The sequence below is a fragment of the Podarcis cretensis genome (assembly GCF_951804945.1).
Source record: "Podarcis cretensis genome assembly, chromosome: Z".
Lineage (NCBI taxonomy): Eukaryota > Metazoa > Chordata > Lepidosauria > Squamata > Lacertidae > Podarcis > Podarcis cretensis.
The window spans coordinates 35569387-35586756 of record NC_137184.1 but is presented as its reverse complement, the minus strand read 5'-3'; the positions used below and the strand labels follow the sequence as shown (position 1 = coordinate 35586756).

General features: G+C 39.8%; 1 long non-coding RNA gene across 1 annotated transcript; it reads right to left on the bottom strand.

The window, feature by feature from the left end:
• Nucleotides 1–1662: 1662 nt before the first annotated feature.
• LOC307207748 lies at nucleotides 1663–8850 on the bottom strand. The gene is made up of 3 exons (XR_013834823.1): nucleotides 8737–8850; nucleotides 2551–2707; nucleotides 1663–1862 (listed from the first exon to the last, which is right to left on the bottom strand). It is a non-coding gene; the product is annotated as an uncharacterized lncRNA (long non-coding RNA).
• Between the last annotated feature and the right edge of the window lie 8520 nt (nucleotides 8851–17370).

The window sequence follows — 17370 nt, the reverse complement described above, 5'->3', positions numbered from 1 at the left end:
ATTAAGACTGATGGGAATTATTATCCAACAGCAGCTGAAAGGACACAGGTCCCCCGCCCTGCATGACAGAAGTAGTCTACTAAATTCATTATATTTTATTTCTTCGTTAAATAAATTATTCACTTAGCTCAGTTGGTTAGTGCATGGTGCTGACAATGCCAAGGACACGGGTTCAATCCCCATCCAGGCCACAAGCATATTCCTGCATTGCAAGGGGTTGGACTAGATGACCCTGAGGGGTCCCTTCCAACTCTAACTTATGCAATGAAGGAGCAAACAAAGCATCAAACAAGTCAAAAGTAGAATAAAATCAAAACTACTTAAAAAAAAAAAAAGGCGAAAAGCAACTAAAAAGAAAACGACCACCTTACTCTCATAGCTCACAATTTCAGGGTTTCCTGGAACAGATCTTTCAGCAACCAAATGCCTGGTTAAATAAGAATGTTTTAAGATTCTTCCTTAGCATTTATAATGAGTGAGGAAGACATAACTCACTAGGGAAGGCATTCCATAAATGGGGAACCACAACTGAGAAGGTCCCTATTGTGGATTTCTGAGAACTGGGCAACCCCCAGTGTTGGTACCACCAATCAGGCAAGCCCTGAGGATCCTTTTTCATCTGACCATTTGTTGTTGTTTTTTTAAAAAATGTCGGAAAATGTTATTTATGGATGCCGCTACTGTGGCTCGTGTTTTGTTAATGACTGATGTTATAATGTGTTTTTACTTTTTTGATGGAAGCTGCTCAGAGTGACTGGAGAAACACAGCCACTGGGGCAGGGTATAAATAAATTATTATTATTATTATTATTATTATTATTATTATTATTATTATTACAACAAAGCAAGAAGAACAGGTACTCTATCACTGAACTATGGCCTTCCCAAATTATAACATATTTTTGTTATTATTTCCCTTTGTTCTTTTAGGATGTTGTTTTAGGCATTGCCACAATATCCCGCATCTTTATTATCCACAAGAGAGCAGATTCACAGTAACCCTCCCCAGGTTCCCCCAATATACAGGTCCTGAAGCCACCCGCTTGACTCCTTTACTATAAAGATGGGCTGATGCTGTCTTTTGATACATTGTAGGTTAAGTACAGTATGTGAGCTTCAATATCCTTGCAGGCTATGCTGCATGCATTTAACCATGCTGTGATTTATGCATCTTTCCATCTTAGAAATAAATTCTCTTTTGGTGTATCATTTGAATCTTTTCCTCTTGGGGGACTACAAAATATCCCGTCCATTTCCTCTGAGACATCCTTTTTTCAAGGCTGGTTCACTTTCTGTTCTTAATCTCAATTGGGGACTGGTGGGGCGTGAGTGAAAAAGCATGCCCCACACGGTTATCTCTTAGCATCTGGCAGTGTCAATTTTTGTTACTGAATGCAGAAAAACTACCCATTGATTTTCCTTTGGTGTCACTGTAGCCGGGTGCTCTCATGTTTTAATAGCCTTATTTATTATTGGCCAACTGCTATTCTGTCTGCCACTCTAACTGCACACATTATTTCAATGCTAATAAACATCCAATATGCCCCCCAAACATTGACCATTACAGCCTTTAACAAGACACGTTTGCAGATTTAACTCACAGAATGCAGAACGTAGAAAAGACACCAAAGGGAATCTGATCATCATTTGTTTTATTTTGTTTTATTTCTTGCTCTAAGGTTTCAATTTCCTGTTACAAAAACATTATCACACTATCGGGGGAAGATTTCTTGAAGGCTGCAGAGAATTAACGCTGTCTTGCATGCTGCCTTATGTCTGCTTTTTCTTCAGTTTGTGTTTTATTCTCAAAGCATTCGAGCGATTGCTGCTCCTTTTGCTGACACTACTGTGGCTTTGAACAGCTAGCCAGAGATAGCAGATGATAGGAGATTAGATAAGAATAAGCTTTAGAAAACACAAACAGTACAGTGAGGCTTGAATAGGAAGTAGAATTTATTTATCCCAGGTCTGTTCTTGTGGATGGAAAAAATGTCTTGAACAAATGAATGTTGTTTTGCCAGCACACCCTTAAAGAAGGCTGAAGAAACCATAACCATGATGAAAAAAGTTACATTTATTCAAATACAATATAGAGGATCTGCAAACAGCCAAACAAACATAATTAGCCAAATAAAAATATAGCCTGGGCAGTGAAATTCCCCACTTCTGGATGTGTTTACAGGCTTCACCTGTGGCCCCACAGCAAAGGATTATAAATAATTCTTCATCTTTGCTATGAGAACTGTGAATATTTGAACCTGACAAGTGCACAGTGGCACTAGCAGGTCAGTATTCACCCCATTGCACCTCCCAAATCTAAAGGGCACCCCAAGGACAAAAGCCCAAGTGGCATATAGAGAAAGAGAGTGCCCTTACCCCAGTAATGCCTCAGTTATTGACACTCAATTAAATAAAAGAATTTCCCTTCTGTCCCACTTGTGGGTTTTAGAATTCTCCTTATTTGGGTGCAGAACTGTGGTAATCTTTGTGCAAATAGTTGTTTCTTTGGTTTAGTGCAGAGCTTAGTTATTTGTTAAATTTATAACCTACCTTTCTTCCCAAAGCCTGGAGTCCACACGGCTTTCATTAGCCAGTATTCTCAGTGCTATGTAGTCTGAAGGCAGATGGTGCAGCCGCCTTACTGAAGGCAAAGAGGGCTGGGTCAGTGCCTGGAGATTGCCAAGGACAGGGGTCACCAGCAGGGTACCTGCAAGTTACAAGAAATTCTAACTAAACATTAGAAAGAACTTTTTGTGGTAAGAGTTGTTCGACAGTGGGATGGTCTCCCTTGGGAGGTTGTGGGCTCTCCTTCCTTGTAGCTTTTTAAGCAGAGGTTGGATGGCCATCTGTCATGGATGCTTTTGTTGAAATTCTTGTATTGCAGGGTGTTGCACTAGATGACTCTCAAGGTCCATTCTGGCTCTACAATTCTATGATTCTGTGTGCCCACAGAGGCTTTCAATGGACCCCACATGGTCCTCTCCCACACTGAAAGTCTGGAAAGAAGCATCCTATTGCATCCAGTAAAATAGTTTGTGATTTGTTGTGGTGCCTGTGTGGTGCCCACAGTGGTTTCTCTGGCTTTCCAAAGATGCCCATGGGTACAAAAGAATTGGAAACCACTGGTTTAGGAATTTGTGTAAGAACCCAAGTTCCATGACAGAAGAAATATAGGATATGTTTAAGCGATATATTTTAAAAGTCAATTTGCATTTAGCGAATTAGGAAGAAAACGTGCTAAAAGCTCCATTTTATAACTCTTACACAGTTTCTCAAAGTTTCATCCGAATAAAAGGAAACCACAAAAGAATCATGTCCTTTTTGGGGGTAAATTGCAAATGCATGAAAAAGTTATAATAGCCTTCAAGTGATGGATAAAATTACCACACTGTCCATTATAATTTTCATCTTCCTTTAAATTAAAAGAAAGATAATTTTCATGATTAACTCATTTCTTTTTAGCTCATCAACCCTGTCCTACAGCTATATTTCCAGGGAAATTGGCCACTTAGCTGTTTCCCAAGTGATTTGACCTTTATTCTTGTGGCTAAATGAACAATCCTTTCTCAGTGTTGGGCTAGCAACAAGAGCTCTGAAGGGGACTTTCTTGCTATTAATATTGGTCCAGTGACCCAAGAAACAACAACTGAATGAGAGAACATCTCAGATCTGAATATTTATTTTCTTTGCCTCTATCATGGGTTGAGTAGCTTCCAGCTGCTTAGCCCCACTCCTCTGCCTCAGAGGATATCAGTAAGCTCTTCTGCCTAGTAGGTAGAGGTCAACGGGCAGCACCGTGCAAGATGAAGAATAAAGTCAGAAAATACCACCTAAACAATCCTGACACCATGTTATTTCTCCTCCTGATTCCAGACTTGAATAAGATTTCCATTTTGATATTCTTTGTAAGCCACCTTGAGAGCCTCTTGGGGCAGTAAGTTTAATAAATTAATAAACATTGTTCCAAAGAAAGTGGTAGAATAATAATTTTTAAAATGTTATATGTATTCAATTGATCAAACATTGGCAATTTAAGAACTTTCTCATTGACTCAAAGGTCCCCCTCCCCCATTAATTGAGCAGCAATTACTTTTTGCAATTATTTTTGTTAAAAATAATTAACAAACAAACATCAACACAAAAACAGTCATTCTCTTTTGTGAGAGTGATTCAGGCTTCAGTCCTAAACAAAGTTATCTGAGAGTTGGACCCATCCAACTCAATGAGACCTGCATCTCATGTGCTGTAAGGGAGAATGCTTTTTTAGAGATGAGTCCTTTGGCCTGTCTAACCTCACCCTAGCTTCTGGCTGTAGGATTCAGACATCATTCCTCACCCACCATAGTAGTTGGAAATCAAGGAGGGGGTAGAAGCTCTGACCCCATGACTCACCAAAAGGGTCAAATATAACTGTGAGTGAGGGAAGCCCTTTTGCTACCCTCTAGATATCTTTGTTCTTCCAACTGCTTTCAGTCTAAGTATGGGTCATCCTTTCACTCCAGCGACACAGATAGTGTTGTAGTTATTCACATAGGGCTGTCCACACATTACATTCAACAAGTGTACAATCTATGTACCTGTGTGCACAGATGGTTGAGCTGTACACCCATACAGCTGTTCACATGTAACATTCAACCAGTGTATACAATATGTACACAACAACTGAGCTGTACAAATCAAAAAGTGTATATTCTTTCACATAAACACTTGTGCATGTATACAGACAGATTGCACCTGTGTTGACTGTTACATGTCAGCAAGCCTAGTTTATCCCTGCCTCCATTAGTATGTATACAACACCATGCATATAATAATAATATTAGAAAAAATAGTAGTATTTGAAAACAAGACATTCCAAAGAGTGTCAAGCTGTGCCTTAGAGCTACCAAACTCCCATAACAAAGGCACAAGGCTTATTTTACTTCAGCTCAGCCTAAGGAAAGTTTCAACGCTTGCCAGACTGTTCACAATTACTCAGGAAACGAGGTGCTTGTAGCCAAATATATGTATGATTGTTCTGTACAAAGAGGTGATTTATTTCTGCTACAAGGGCATTTGTTCGCCCAATGTATAAAATAACATTTTTCAGAAACTTCAAAGCCCCAGCGGTCAGGCAAAAATAAATCCTCAGACTAGTTTTTATGTGAAGCAAGAGTAATCATATAACCCTCGATTCCCACAACAGTCCTTTAAGAGATCCTCCCCTATTACATTTTTATACAACGCTCGCTTCCGTTTCTTCTGTCAAAATACCAGCTCGGCTGCACTACCATCTTTAATCAGCAGACTTCTAAATCTTCCCTGCAACTGGAGTGGGGAGGGGGGTGTTGTGTGGGTAAAGAAGTGTGTTATAAGAAAGCTATTCATCACGTCAGGCCAAAACAAACTGGTCACTGTGCAGGAAAGAAATTATTTTTCAACCGCACTTGTTAGTCATTTATAAAATTGAGCAATACACACAGTGTATATTTATGGTCTGGGAAAGAAAACTCCGCCCAAGTTATTTTTTACAATAAAGGAGAGGAAGTGTAGCTATTTGGCTTGGAAACAGAGAGCTAGGAGATATATTTGTATGTATAAGCATGTGCATATGTATATCACAGTTATCTCGTTCTCTCTTGTCCTTTGAAAATGTCTTTCTGGATTTTAAAGGTGAAGTGCCTGCGATCTTTGGAGGAGACTGAAGATTTCTCACAAATTAGGATATGTAGTACTGAAGGGGGGGAATGCAAACTTTGATGAGCAATAGCTGAAAAACTTTTCAAATTATGAGGGATCTGTGCTTTCCAATTTTTGGAAAAATCAAAGTCTCCTTCCAGGTGTCCATTCAGTGGATCTGAGGGTATTTATTTAAGTGTAAAGAGGTATTCTTAAATCCAGAGGTTATTTCCCTCAATGAAAATTAATTCGTTGGGGCAAGGAGTGAGGTCTATTTGTTTATTTAACTTTTTAATAACAAAAAGTACACCCCACATATCTTTCAAAGAAGCTCTAGGCTATTTATAATCCAAAGCAAAAATTAAATGTAGTGTTTCGCATTAAAATCATCAATACAGTGGTACCTTGGGTTACATACACTTCAGGTTACAGACGCTTCAGGTTACAGACTCTGCTAACCCAGAAATAGTACCACGGGTTAAGAACTTTGCTTCAGGATGGGAACAGAAATTGTGCTCCGGCGGCACAGCGGTAGCAGGAGGTCCCATTAGGTAAAGTGGTGCTTCAGGTTAAGTACAGTTTCAGGTTAAGAACGGACCTCCAGAACGAATTAAGTACTTAACCCAAGGTACCACTGTATGTAAAAACCAAGACTCTGCAACAAAATCCAAACCAGACAATAACAGATCTAAAACATTGAAGACCCACCAACAAAAAGAGAAAACATGGGTAAAAGACTCTTTTTTTTAACAGCAGGGGTGAATAATTTGTTCGCCCTTAGATGGCTCTCCAGGAACTTCATGCCAAAGGTGGGTGTGGCAAAAGGTGAGCATAGCCACTCTACACACAAATTCACACATGTAGGATTGCCATATTTTGAAGAGCAAAAAAGTAGACACACTTACCAATTTCAAATTTTAGCTATGGATCGCTATGACAACTCTACCCATGAAAAAGAGGACATGTCCTGGGAAAAGATGACATATGGCAACCCACACATATACAAACATGCAGGACAGAATTAAAATGAGTGTGGGAAATGCAGGACAATGAGGCTTTGGAGCATGGATGGGAAACCTGTGGACCTCCAGATGTTGTTAGTCCCATCAGCCTGAGCAAGCACAGCCAATGGTTCAGGATGATGGGAATTGTAGTCTAACACTTTCTGGAGGGCTGGAGGTCCCCCACCCCTGCTTTAATATTTTGTTTTGTTTTGTTTTGTTTTACGAAGCAGAAGTCTTCTGTTAAAGTTTTTTTCTTTTTTTTGAATCAAGATTGAGATAATAGTTAAAAAATCTGCTGAAAAAGGTGGATGTTAATGCTACTGAGAGCAGCTTCCTTGTTCAAACATTGGTCTTAAATAAGGACAATTGTGTCTGATCTCTCTTGAGCAAAATCATTATGGCTGTGGTGCAGCAGGTGCAGCCAGCCAGATGCAGACAATACAGAATAAATTTATCTGGGGTGGCTCCTTAAATTTGGAGGATCCTCAACTCTGATGCAAGCCTTATCAGGACACTGCAGTCATTTCACCAGCGAGTAAAGAAACACTTCTTTGTCCAAGAGGAGGAAGTTGAGTTGGGCACTCAGGGCTGTCTTAAGCATATGCAGCGCAGGGATGTAAAGATCCCCCCCCCCCCAGTTGCCCAGTCCCGGGCGCACAGCAGGGTGAAGCCAGCCAGCTGCCTCAGCGTCTCGCTGGCTTGGTCACCCCTAAACTCACGGAGCAGCAGAAGAGCCCACCATGGCACTCCAACAGATAGACAGGCTCTTCCCCAGACTCAACTCTCAGGCCCCAGACTCTTGGCCTAGCACCTCTGAGAGCCAAGGACCCGGGGTGGGGTAAAATCCTAAAAAAACCTCAACAACTTCAAAGGTCAACAACTTTGGTTGGCCCTCACAGGCCTTCACTTCATCAAATCTGGCCCTCTTTGAAAAAAGTTTGGACACCACTGGCCTACGGGTAAGATGCCCCTTTGGACACTAGCATTTCTGCATCCATGGTTGGTTTTATTTCTAATTGAATTCTGCATTATGTTTTGTTCTTACTCTGTTTTATTCTTGGTTTGAATTGTATTTCCACCCTGAAAATACTTTTATTAAATAAATGTTTCCAGTAGTTATTATTGGTTTATTTATCACAATTATATACCAACTTTATCTGCCAATGAGTTTAAGGTGCTGTACTTGGTTCTCCTCCTACCCATTTCATCTTCACAACAACCATGTGAGGCAGGTTAAGCTAAGAGATGTTGACTGGCCCAAGGTCACTCAGTGAGCTTCTTGGCAGAGTGGGGATTCCAACCTTGGCCTTCCAGGTCATGGTCCAACACTTTAACCGTTAAGCCACACTGGCTCTTATAATGCTGGGTTAAATTACTGAGGAATAAAATATGTTATCTTCTCTAGATCAGTTGTAGAGCATCTGCTTTGCATGTGGAAGGTCTGATGTTCCATCCCTGGCCTCTTCAGTAGGGCTGGGAGACACCCCTTTTTAAAAACCTGGATAAATAGTGGTGCCTGGGGTTAAGTACTTAATTCGTTCCGGAGGTCCGTACTTAACCTGAAACTGTTCTTAACCTGAAGCACCACTTTAGCTAATGGGGCCTCCTCCTGCTGCTGCCGCGCCGCCAGAGCACAATTTATGTTCTCATCCTGAAGCAAAGTTCTTAACCTGAAGCACTATTTCTGGGTTAGCGGAGTCTGTAACCTGAAGCGTCTGTAACCCGAGGTACCACTGTATACTGCACCTTAATGTAGACCAATTAACTGACTCAATATTAGGCAGCTTCCTACGCCCGTATTTTTACCAACTTTTCTCAGTGCTTTTAAAAACATCAAAACATGCAAAAATCCCAAGCAGCCAAATGTTGAGAGGGAAAATCAATAGCAATTTAAAGGAAGCCTGTCCACCATTACTGACCTTCTAATTCAGAACCCCTGATAAGCTTCTAAGGAACCTCGAACAGAGGTTGGGGAGGGGGGGGAGAGAACCACTTCTCTAAACGATCTTTTACTACGTGAGTAAAATCAATACTTTTAAAGCAAAAAGAAGAAGCAGATAGAAACAGTACTTGCTTTTAGATGATGGAAGCCTGCCTTGTAGCACGCTGGTCTTCAGCTGGTGGGTCAGGACCTATTTACTGGGCCATGGCCTGATCTAAGGTGGTCTGCAACAACAGCACTAACACCACAGAAAAATACAATAAAAAATGAAGAAATAAATCCCCAAACGCCTGTTTAGATTAAAGATTGCTTCTGTGTTTGAAAAGGCTGCAAAATAGTCCACGCTCTTTTTAAAACTAAAAAAACAAAAACCTGTAGGGGCCCCAGATCCTCCTTTGGCCCATAGGATATGGGGCAGAACTCCGTCTCTTCCTTACCACCCTACAGTTTTCCTACAAAAGCTATCTTGCCCATAGCACTCTTTGACCCTGAACACACAGCTTGCTGCAATGGCACATGCAGAGGAAGAAAGAAACTTCCCGGGAGTGATTTCACCTGGAATATTGGGAGAGGGGATTGTCAGTTCCCTTCCTATCAAAATCCTACACATCAAAATTCCACCCAGTCACTCACCCAGCTGCTAATTCTTAATTTATAAAACAATTATAGGCTAGACGACATGGGCTTCTTCCTAAAGGAGTTGTTTTCTTCTATGTGTGTGAAAAGGAAAACTATCTATTCTAAAATGGTATACATTTGTTGTTGTTGTTGTTTTATTTTTTATACTCCCTTGACTATAAGGGATGGAAGGTGAAAGCTGTGGGATGTGAAACACATAGCAGTCAAGTACAACATTCCTAGAGTGGACGTGGATGCTTTGTACCAGCCAGGAGTCTAACTTCCTGTTTCCTCCTGAGCTGTGACAAAACTTCCTCTGCATGTGACTAAAGGCCTGTGTGTGTGTGTGTGTGTGTGTGTGTGAGAGAGAGAGAGAGAGAGAGAGAGAGAGAGAGAGGCCTAACCTGGGGAAGGGAGCACAGCTCTTTCCTTTGTCTCTTCTCTATTTTTGCTCTTTTACATGTTAGCAGAAGTGACTGCCTGTTTGCAGTCACTTAGGAACTAACTCCCTTATGGGATAGTTCCACATGTGTATATAGTTTTGTAACCTAAGTCTGCCTTCAGGGATACAACTGTGAACTGAATGAATGTGAGTAAACTACTTTTATATTGACTTTAATAAGACTCTCATGTTTATTCATTTTAAGAGGGGCAGGGCGGGATCTTACTAGGAATCTTATACTGAGAGACTTAGATGAGACTGAAACAAGCAAACTGCTGTGTGTTTAAACGACAATGTTACTCTGCTAAGATATAGAACTTGCTAACGCAAGTTAGGAAGGATATCATTAAACAATATATCCTCTCCTGCATCCCTGAACATTCCCACAAAAGCAATGTAAAAATACAAATTAAAAAGAGTTTAAAGCAAATTATGTCACAAGCAGAGGGTGTTAAGGGCTACTGTAATGAAATATTTTTGCAAGTACCAATTTTTTCCGTGTATAAGACTAGGTTTTTTTATTCAGATATCATCTTTAAAATTGGAGGTTGTCTTATACATGGATTGTTCAATGCGGGGACGTGGGATTGTTTGCTGCTGTGAGTGGTAGACTGTTATTGGTGGCTGTGGCAAAGGGACAGTGTTGATTGGCTGCCACTGCAGCAATTGGGCGAGTGATTTGCTGCCTTTGTTGGCGAGGGGACAGAGGACAGGTAGCTTTTGTGAGGTGTGTGAGAGGCATTATTGGTCTTGCGGGTGAGCGATTTTTGGCATTCCCCCTAAAAAGAGCTCAACAACGGTAGGCAACCCCCACAAAAGAAGCTCAGCAACTCTGAGCAATTCTCCCCCCAAAAAGCTAAACAACCATTTTCTTAATTTTGATTCCCCAAAAACAGGGGGCATCTTATAAAAGGGATGTGTTATACACGGAAAAATACGGTATATTTTCACCCAATCAATGAAGTTTTTCAATTGATTCAAAGTTGCTGTTTTTCAGCTGATCAATCTATGCCAGAGTCTTATGCATATCTACTCTGGAGTAAGTCCTAGTAAGTTATGTGGGGTTTTGATTCCATGTGAATATGCATAGGATTGTTGGCTCAACCAATGAGTTGAGTAAAGTTGCTGTCCTAGGAGATATTCCGGCAATTTTTCAGAGGACAGAGGTGTACATAGCCTTTTTGTCCCCTCTTCTTCAGGAATCACTGAAAGGTCTAACAGTACCTGGTGTGTGGAGAATATCTAATCTGAAATAGATATCCCACCCTGCAAAATCCAACAAATAGAGGCCATCTCTTGGATTCACTGCAATCACACTGAAGACACCAATATAGTAATTCTTTCTTAGTAAATATTTCTAACACGTACATGGGCTTTGCCCAATAAAATTATCCAGGATCAGATCAAATATATAACTTCAACTAAAAGAGAGAAAGTGGGTGGAAGCCTATTTTAATCCATGACAGAGTTTCAATTACAGTATTATTCTTTTTGATATATGCACATACACTCGCTGTGCCTTTACCCCTTCCCCACAGAAAAGACCAATTAGCTTCATATCCATTTAATCTCCCTCCTCAACTCACTCTCCAGAGCAACTTGATATAAAAAAGACATGAATCACTAATGTAACTAGGATATTAATATGTTAAACAATTAATCACACTGGGTTATATTCAATGTTAGTGCAACTCGGATTAGAGACATTGTAATTAGTACAATGACTATAGGTCCAATAATTTCAGTGGGTCTACTTGAAGTATAACATAGTTGGGTACAGTCCAATGGTGTGTTGTTGTTGTTGTTGTTTTCAAAGTCTGCATAAAGTGAAGCAGGGGCTACATCTGAATTTCTAGGGTTCAAATGTGCTTAGAAGTCTTAGGTCACATTTGCACGATTCATGTGACACACTAATTTTCATTAGTGTGAAATTTCACACTAATGATTTAGGGGATGTTTTCAGAAATTTCTAAATATATGTTTAGGGTAATTTTGGACAATAAGGGGTGGTGGGAGTTGTAGTCCAACAACATCAGGAGGGCACTGCATGGGTGAACCTAATTTTGCATAGATTTTAACCCATAAGAATATAAATAGAGTCTTGCAGGACCAGGCCAATTTATCCATCTAATCCAGCGTTTCTTAAATTGGGGTTGCCAGCTATTTTTGGACTACAACTCCCATCATTCCTAGCTATCAGGGCCAGTGGTCAGGGATGATGGGAACTGTGGTTCAAAAAGAGCTGGAGACCCAAGTTTTGGAAACCTTGAAGTCTAATCCAACATCTTGTTCTCATAGTGACCAATCAGATGCCTGTGGAAAAAACGCAAGCAGAAACTGAGTGCATCATCACTCTGCCCACCTGATTTTCAGTAACTGGCATTGATCACATGCTACAAGTTTAAGGCATTCCCTTGGTCTGAAAGGCTAAAGGCTACTGCTGTGATGAGTTATCTCTTACTATTCAGAAACCAGTGCTACATCCACTAAAAACACTATGGAAGCTGTGTGTTGCTTAGATTCCCAGCTGTGATCCCAGAATATCTGTGCAATAAATTCTTTCATAGGCCAATATGTGACCATATTTGTCAATGAGGATCAGGCCAGATGGAAAACATTGTGCAGTAGATCATGTAGCTTCTTGTCACCTAGGGGCAGATTCCTCTATTCATTTCATAATTACCTAAGTCAGCCAGACAAGTTGAAAATAAGATGGTTGCTGGCTGATTTGGACAAGTTTGATTCCTGCAGGTTCACTTTATAGGCGCTAACAATAAGAAAAGTTACAAACTACTTTTTTTTTACTGCCAGGTGGATTTTAAGAAATTTAAAATAATTGCTGAACTTTACTCTCTCTCTTTTTGGCAACTTGCATTTCTGTAAATTTATATATTTACCTTTTTTTTAATATTACTTTTTTGTGAGTAATAGCCATTGGCTATAAACTGTAAAAATAAAAAATAAAAAATTTGACTGGACTAATGAACATTATGGTGTCCACTGGATCAAGAGGTTCCTTGACTAAATGCTTTTAGATTAAAATAATAATGTGTGTTCTTTAAAAAAAAAAATCCTTGTAATAGAAATGACATTTTTATCACCAGTGAGATATTTGCTTCTATTGTAAAGCTGGCTAGATTGTGGCATGGTTTTTCAATGTAAGCGATGGAACAAAGAACCTGTATTCAAGTAAAGCTCAACCTTGGATTTCATATTTTTAAAGGAGTGAGCCTAGGAAGACAAGGAAGTCAGCTATGTCTGTTTAGGAGGATGTTCATTTAATAAAGGAAAAGTCCCCAAGGCCATGTTAAGCTGCCAGGTTTATAATTAAAAACACACACACAAATAAATCCCTTCAATTCCAAACGCTTAAAATAGACTTTGAGCATTGAGTTGATGCCACAAGGAAAGCTCATGTTCAACTCTCTCTCTTATAACTGTTAAAGTGGGGGGGGATTAAAGATGCGTCTAGGACAAGCTGAATGAAGAACGATATTGCACTATAATGTTTCAGGCCCAAAATTACATGGTTTTGTTTTCATCAGAAAAATAACTTCTAACAGCCTGTCATGGTTTACTGGGTAACAATGGATAAGACTCCATGCCTGGGTTGCATGCAGTCTAAAATGGTAAGATACAAGTTTGCTTACTCACGAAGAGAATTAAGCCTATATTATGCTGCACACAAAGACCATAAAATCGGGTAATGTGGTTGGGCAATGCCATAATCCTTTTTCAGCAATGGAATCATGAGCAACTGTCAATCTTGATTTGCTCAAGATGCCAACTAGCCCACAGTGGTACATGATCAGATATTACCAAAGAGACCTTCAGGTGTGTACAAAAGGAATCTTAAGGAACCATTTCATACATGACCCTTTGCATTTTTAACGAACGGTTATTTGATATGATACCAGCCATAAGTGTCAGGGTTCTCTTCCATCAAAAAAACATTGCTGCCTCAGGAATCAGTTTTGACACTCAGAGTGACAAAACTAGTTAACAAGTTGATTTTGCAGTCAAACCTTTCAAGGGCGAAACTGCTTAAATAAGGCAGCATGACAAGTGAAAGATACATGGTTCTGCTCTACAGGTTGCCTTGTTAGCAGATACTCTTTCTTGGTTCTGGCTTTATTAGTAGTAATAGTAGCAGAAATAGTTCAGAAGGGAAACATTCTCCACTGCAAAGAAAAACCACTATTGCACACTATGTAACGTGGCCAAATGAGGCTTCTCTATCTGGACTTTGGGACTCTTCCTCAGTCCCCAGGAATGCAATCCTCAACAGTCCTGCTGTGCATCATCCTTTAGTGCTTTTGCATTGATCCTTGACCCCTCTCCTTCATTGCCTATGTAGAGATGGGTTTGTGTGAGTGTGGAAACTTCTAACTTCTGCAGGTTGTGACGTAGCCTACAATAAAAAGTAGGAATCATATATGTGGCTCCATCCTTCTAGACCTACCCACCCCTGGCATAAGGTCCCTATATGTTTCCTCAAGAAAGAAAGCAGTCCCCTGTCAGAGGAAGGTCCCCCTCCCTAAACATAATGTCAGAAGCATCAGCTATCCACTTTTATTCAGAAACATGTGCATCTGCAAGGTTCCACTGACTTCAGATACAAACTATAGCAGCATCAGATGGGCAGCAGTAGGGTATAAAGTCTTCTGTGTTTAGACAGATTTTAATGGTTTATTTTTCTCCCAAGGGGAAAAACAGCTCTAAATTAAGGAGAAAACATGAGAAATTCTTACACTTATTATGTTTGTGTTAATCCAATGTCTACGGTTATTTATTTATTTATTTATTTACATACCCAGATCTGGCAGATGGCAAACCTTAGCTTGCAAATTAAGTTACTTTACTTCTAAATGGTGCATCTTCTAGAGAAAAATTGCAGACCTAACCCGCATATACATGTGACAAGGAAATGCAATTAGGCAGATAAATTTAACTACGAATGCAGTGGCTGCTTCAAATGAAGGAATGAAGTCTACCTTTCCTTCCTGTGCATTACAAATGGTTCAATTAGAAATGTAGCAATGCCATTTTCATAGATGTTTAAAACATATATCAAATGCGTTGCCTGTTATGAAATACATTTTTTCTGTTGGCTCAACTCCCATTGAAATCTACTTCTAGGAAATGAGTTTTTGTAAAATGTGTGCAATTGCGTGGGTTCCATCCTCCCCTATGGAGCCATTCTCACAGATCCAAATTATATCTAGATATATTTTTCTGTTGACCATAATCCACAATCAGTTAACCCATGCATCTAACTAAATGGTTGTTATTTTTATTATTATTATTACAATGAGGAAGAAAATATGCCAAGATCCATTTTACCATGGTAAAGGCAATTGTGTATTGATTGATTAATTAAAGAATTTAGATGCCAAACATTCATAGCCCAGCCCAACAAGGCAGTTCACAATATAAATAAATTAGAGAGAGAGAGAGGATAAAAACTAAAAACAACAGATACAACCAACCATTCGAAAGCAAGACTAAACTAGAAATAGATTTTTGTCACATGAATTTCAACCACAAAGTTAGAGGGTCATCATTCTTAGCTGCAAACTTTGCCTATGTGACAATCATCATATCACCAATGAATCTTACCTTCCCATTTGATCCCCTGATGGGACAGGCTTAACAAGGTAACTTCATACTCTGCAGACAAACTTATACACAGTGATTACGATTAATACAGTTCAGAGCATTTCCTATGCACTGCAGAGTAGCTGGAGCACCCAGTCAGATTACTATTATTATTCATGTTTATTATTAATAATAACATTCATGTTTCCTTACTATTGTGACATCATTCAACTTTACATTCAACTGATTATCAGGCTGATTATCAAACTAGGCAGAATTTCCTTTCCCCTGCCTTTAATAAGAGTTCTGCATAACTTTAAAATGCCTCCAGCATTTTTAGGGGCCCCAAGGCAAAGGAGAATATGTCTTGCAGATATAGGACTTGGCCATCTTTTTCAAAACTGTTGACAAGAGAGTGTCCACCATATCAGATAACAATAAGCTGCCTTAGAAGGTGCATGCTACACTCATTTCTGTACACTTTAATCTTGCCCAGCGACTTCTCTGCCTGCTGCCAGCTCACAGCCCACTCAAACAAATGCTGCAGTGGCTGTCAGCATGAGCAGAGCAATGTTTGCTGGTCTTTGTGCTCTGGTGTGACTGCTTCTTAGAGAAAGATAAGTGAGATTTTTGTAAGGCCAGTCTGAAAGTAAATGGTGGATATGAAACAAACTAAAAGAACTGGGAAGTATTAAAGAGGAAAAATGATTTGTATAGATTTACATGCTACCTCTCTCTCAGAATCCAGTAAATCAGCTAGAACCACAAGAAGACTGATAATTGCTAATTTAAAGCCAAGTATTATTGTCCACTGTCCTATTTTTATGTTTGTTATTTCAAGTACATTGCAAATATATTTTCATATTCGTGGATCTTATTGCTGATTGCATCTGACTGAGGACCCATCTACGTTATATATTTAAAGCGGTATCATACGACATTAAAGAGTCGTGGTTTTCCCCCAAAGAACCCTGGAAGTTGTAGTTTATTGGTGCTGAAAGGAGACCCTGATTCCCTTCACAGAGCTACAGTTCTCAAAAGGGTTTAACAGTCGTCAGCCCCTCTTACCAGGGAACTCTGAAAATTGTGGCTCTGTGAAGGGAGTAACAGCTATTAGCACCCTTAACAAAGTACAGTTCCCAAGATTCCTGGGGGAAAGCCATGGCTCTGTAAAGTATTATGATGTTGCTTTAAATGTATAGGGCAGATAGGGCTTCCCTCTTTGTTTGCTTGACCAGTTAGGAACTTTTCCCAGCAGTGCTGTTTGTGATGCACTGGAAGAAGACAGCTAGACAATACAGCCATCCATCCCTGGCCAGCAAAACACTGCCACCAAGAAAAATGGGGGCATCTAGGGAAGCTCAGGAGAAATGGCCCAGGGAGCTGCCACTGCTGCCTTCCTACTTCCAGTATTTACTGACTGGGGTAGCAACCTTACTTTGTAGAATGGTAGTATCACCCACGGAACATGCTGCCTCATTTGTGGGTACCAAAATGAATGGAAAAAACGTAGCTGGTTTTCAGCACTCACCATAGCCTAAACATTAACAACTCCATAAGATGTATTAACCTTCTGCAATAAGACCTGTTAAGCCCAATTGTGTCGATAACTTATATATCCACTCCCAAATGTGGATTTAATATGGACCATAACGCTTGCAAATTACAGAAGCAATTGTCTTCAAAACAGCACAACACCATAATTCATTCAGCTAAAAAACATTGCACAAGAGCGTGAAATTAGGTTATATTTAGACCCAGTTTCTCTATCAGAGAGTTTTAAAAATACAGTTTTCTTGGCAGCAACCCTCTGTTGAACGCTCTAAATTAAAGGGTGAGTGGGGGAAATCAATCCAGCCTCTCACCATTTATGTAGTTACGGGAAAGGCACGTTCTTATTAAAACATCTAGGGCACCTTTCTGCAATACTGTCCTCCTTATGTTTTAGACTCTACAGTGCCCATTATCCCTGATCATTCCTGAGCTTAGGTGGTGCTAGAGATCAAGGAGAAATTAGATTCATTTCACATCCTAAGGCAAACCTATCTGATTTGCACTTTCTTAACCAATATCCAAAATGAAACACAGCTATCCTTTTGGAAATTGCA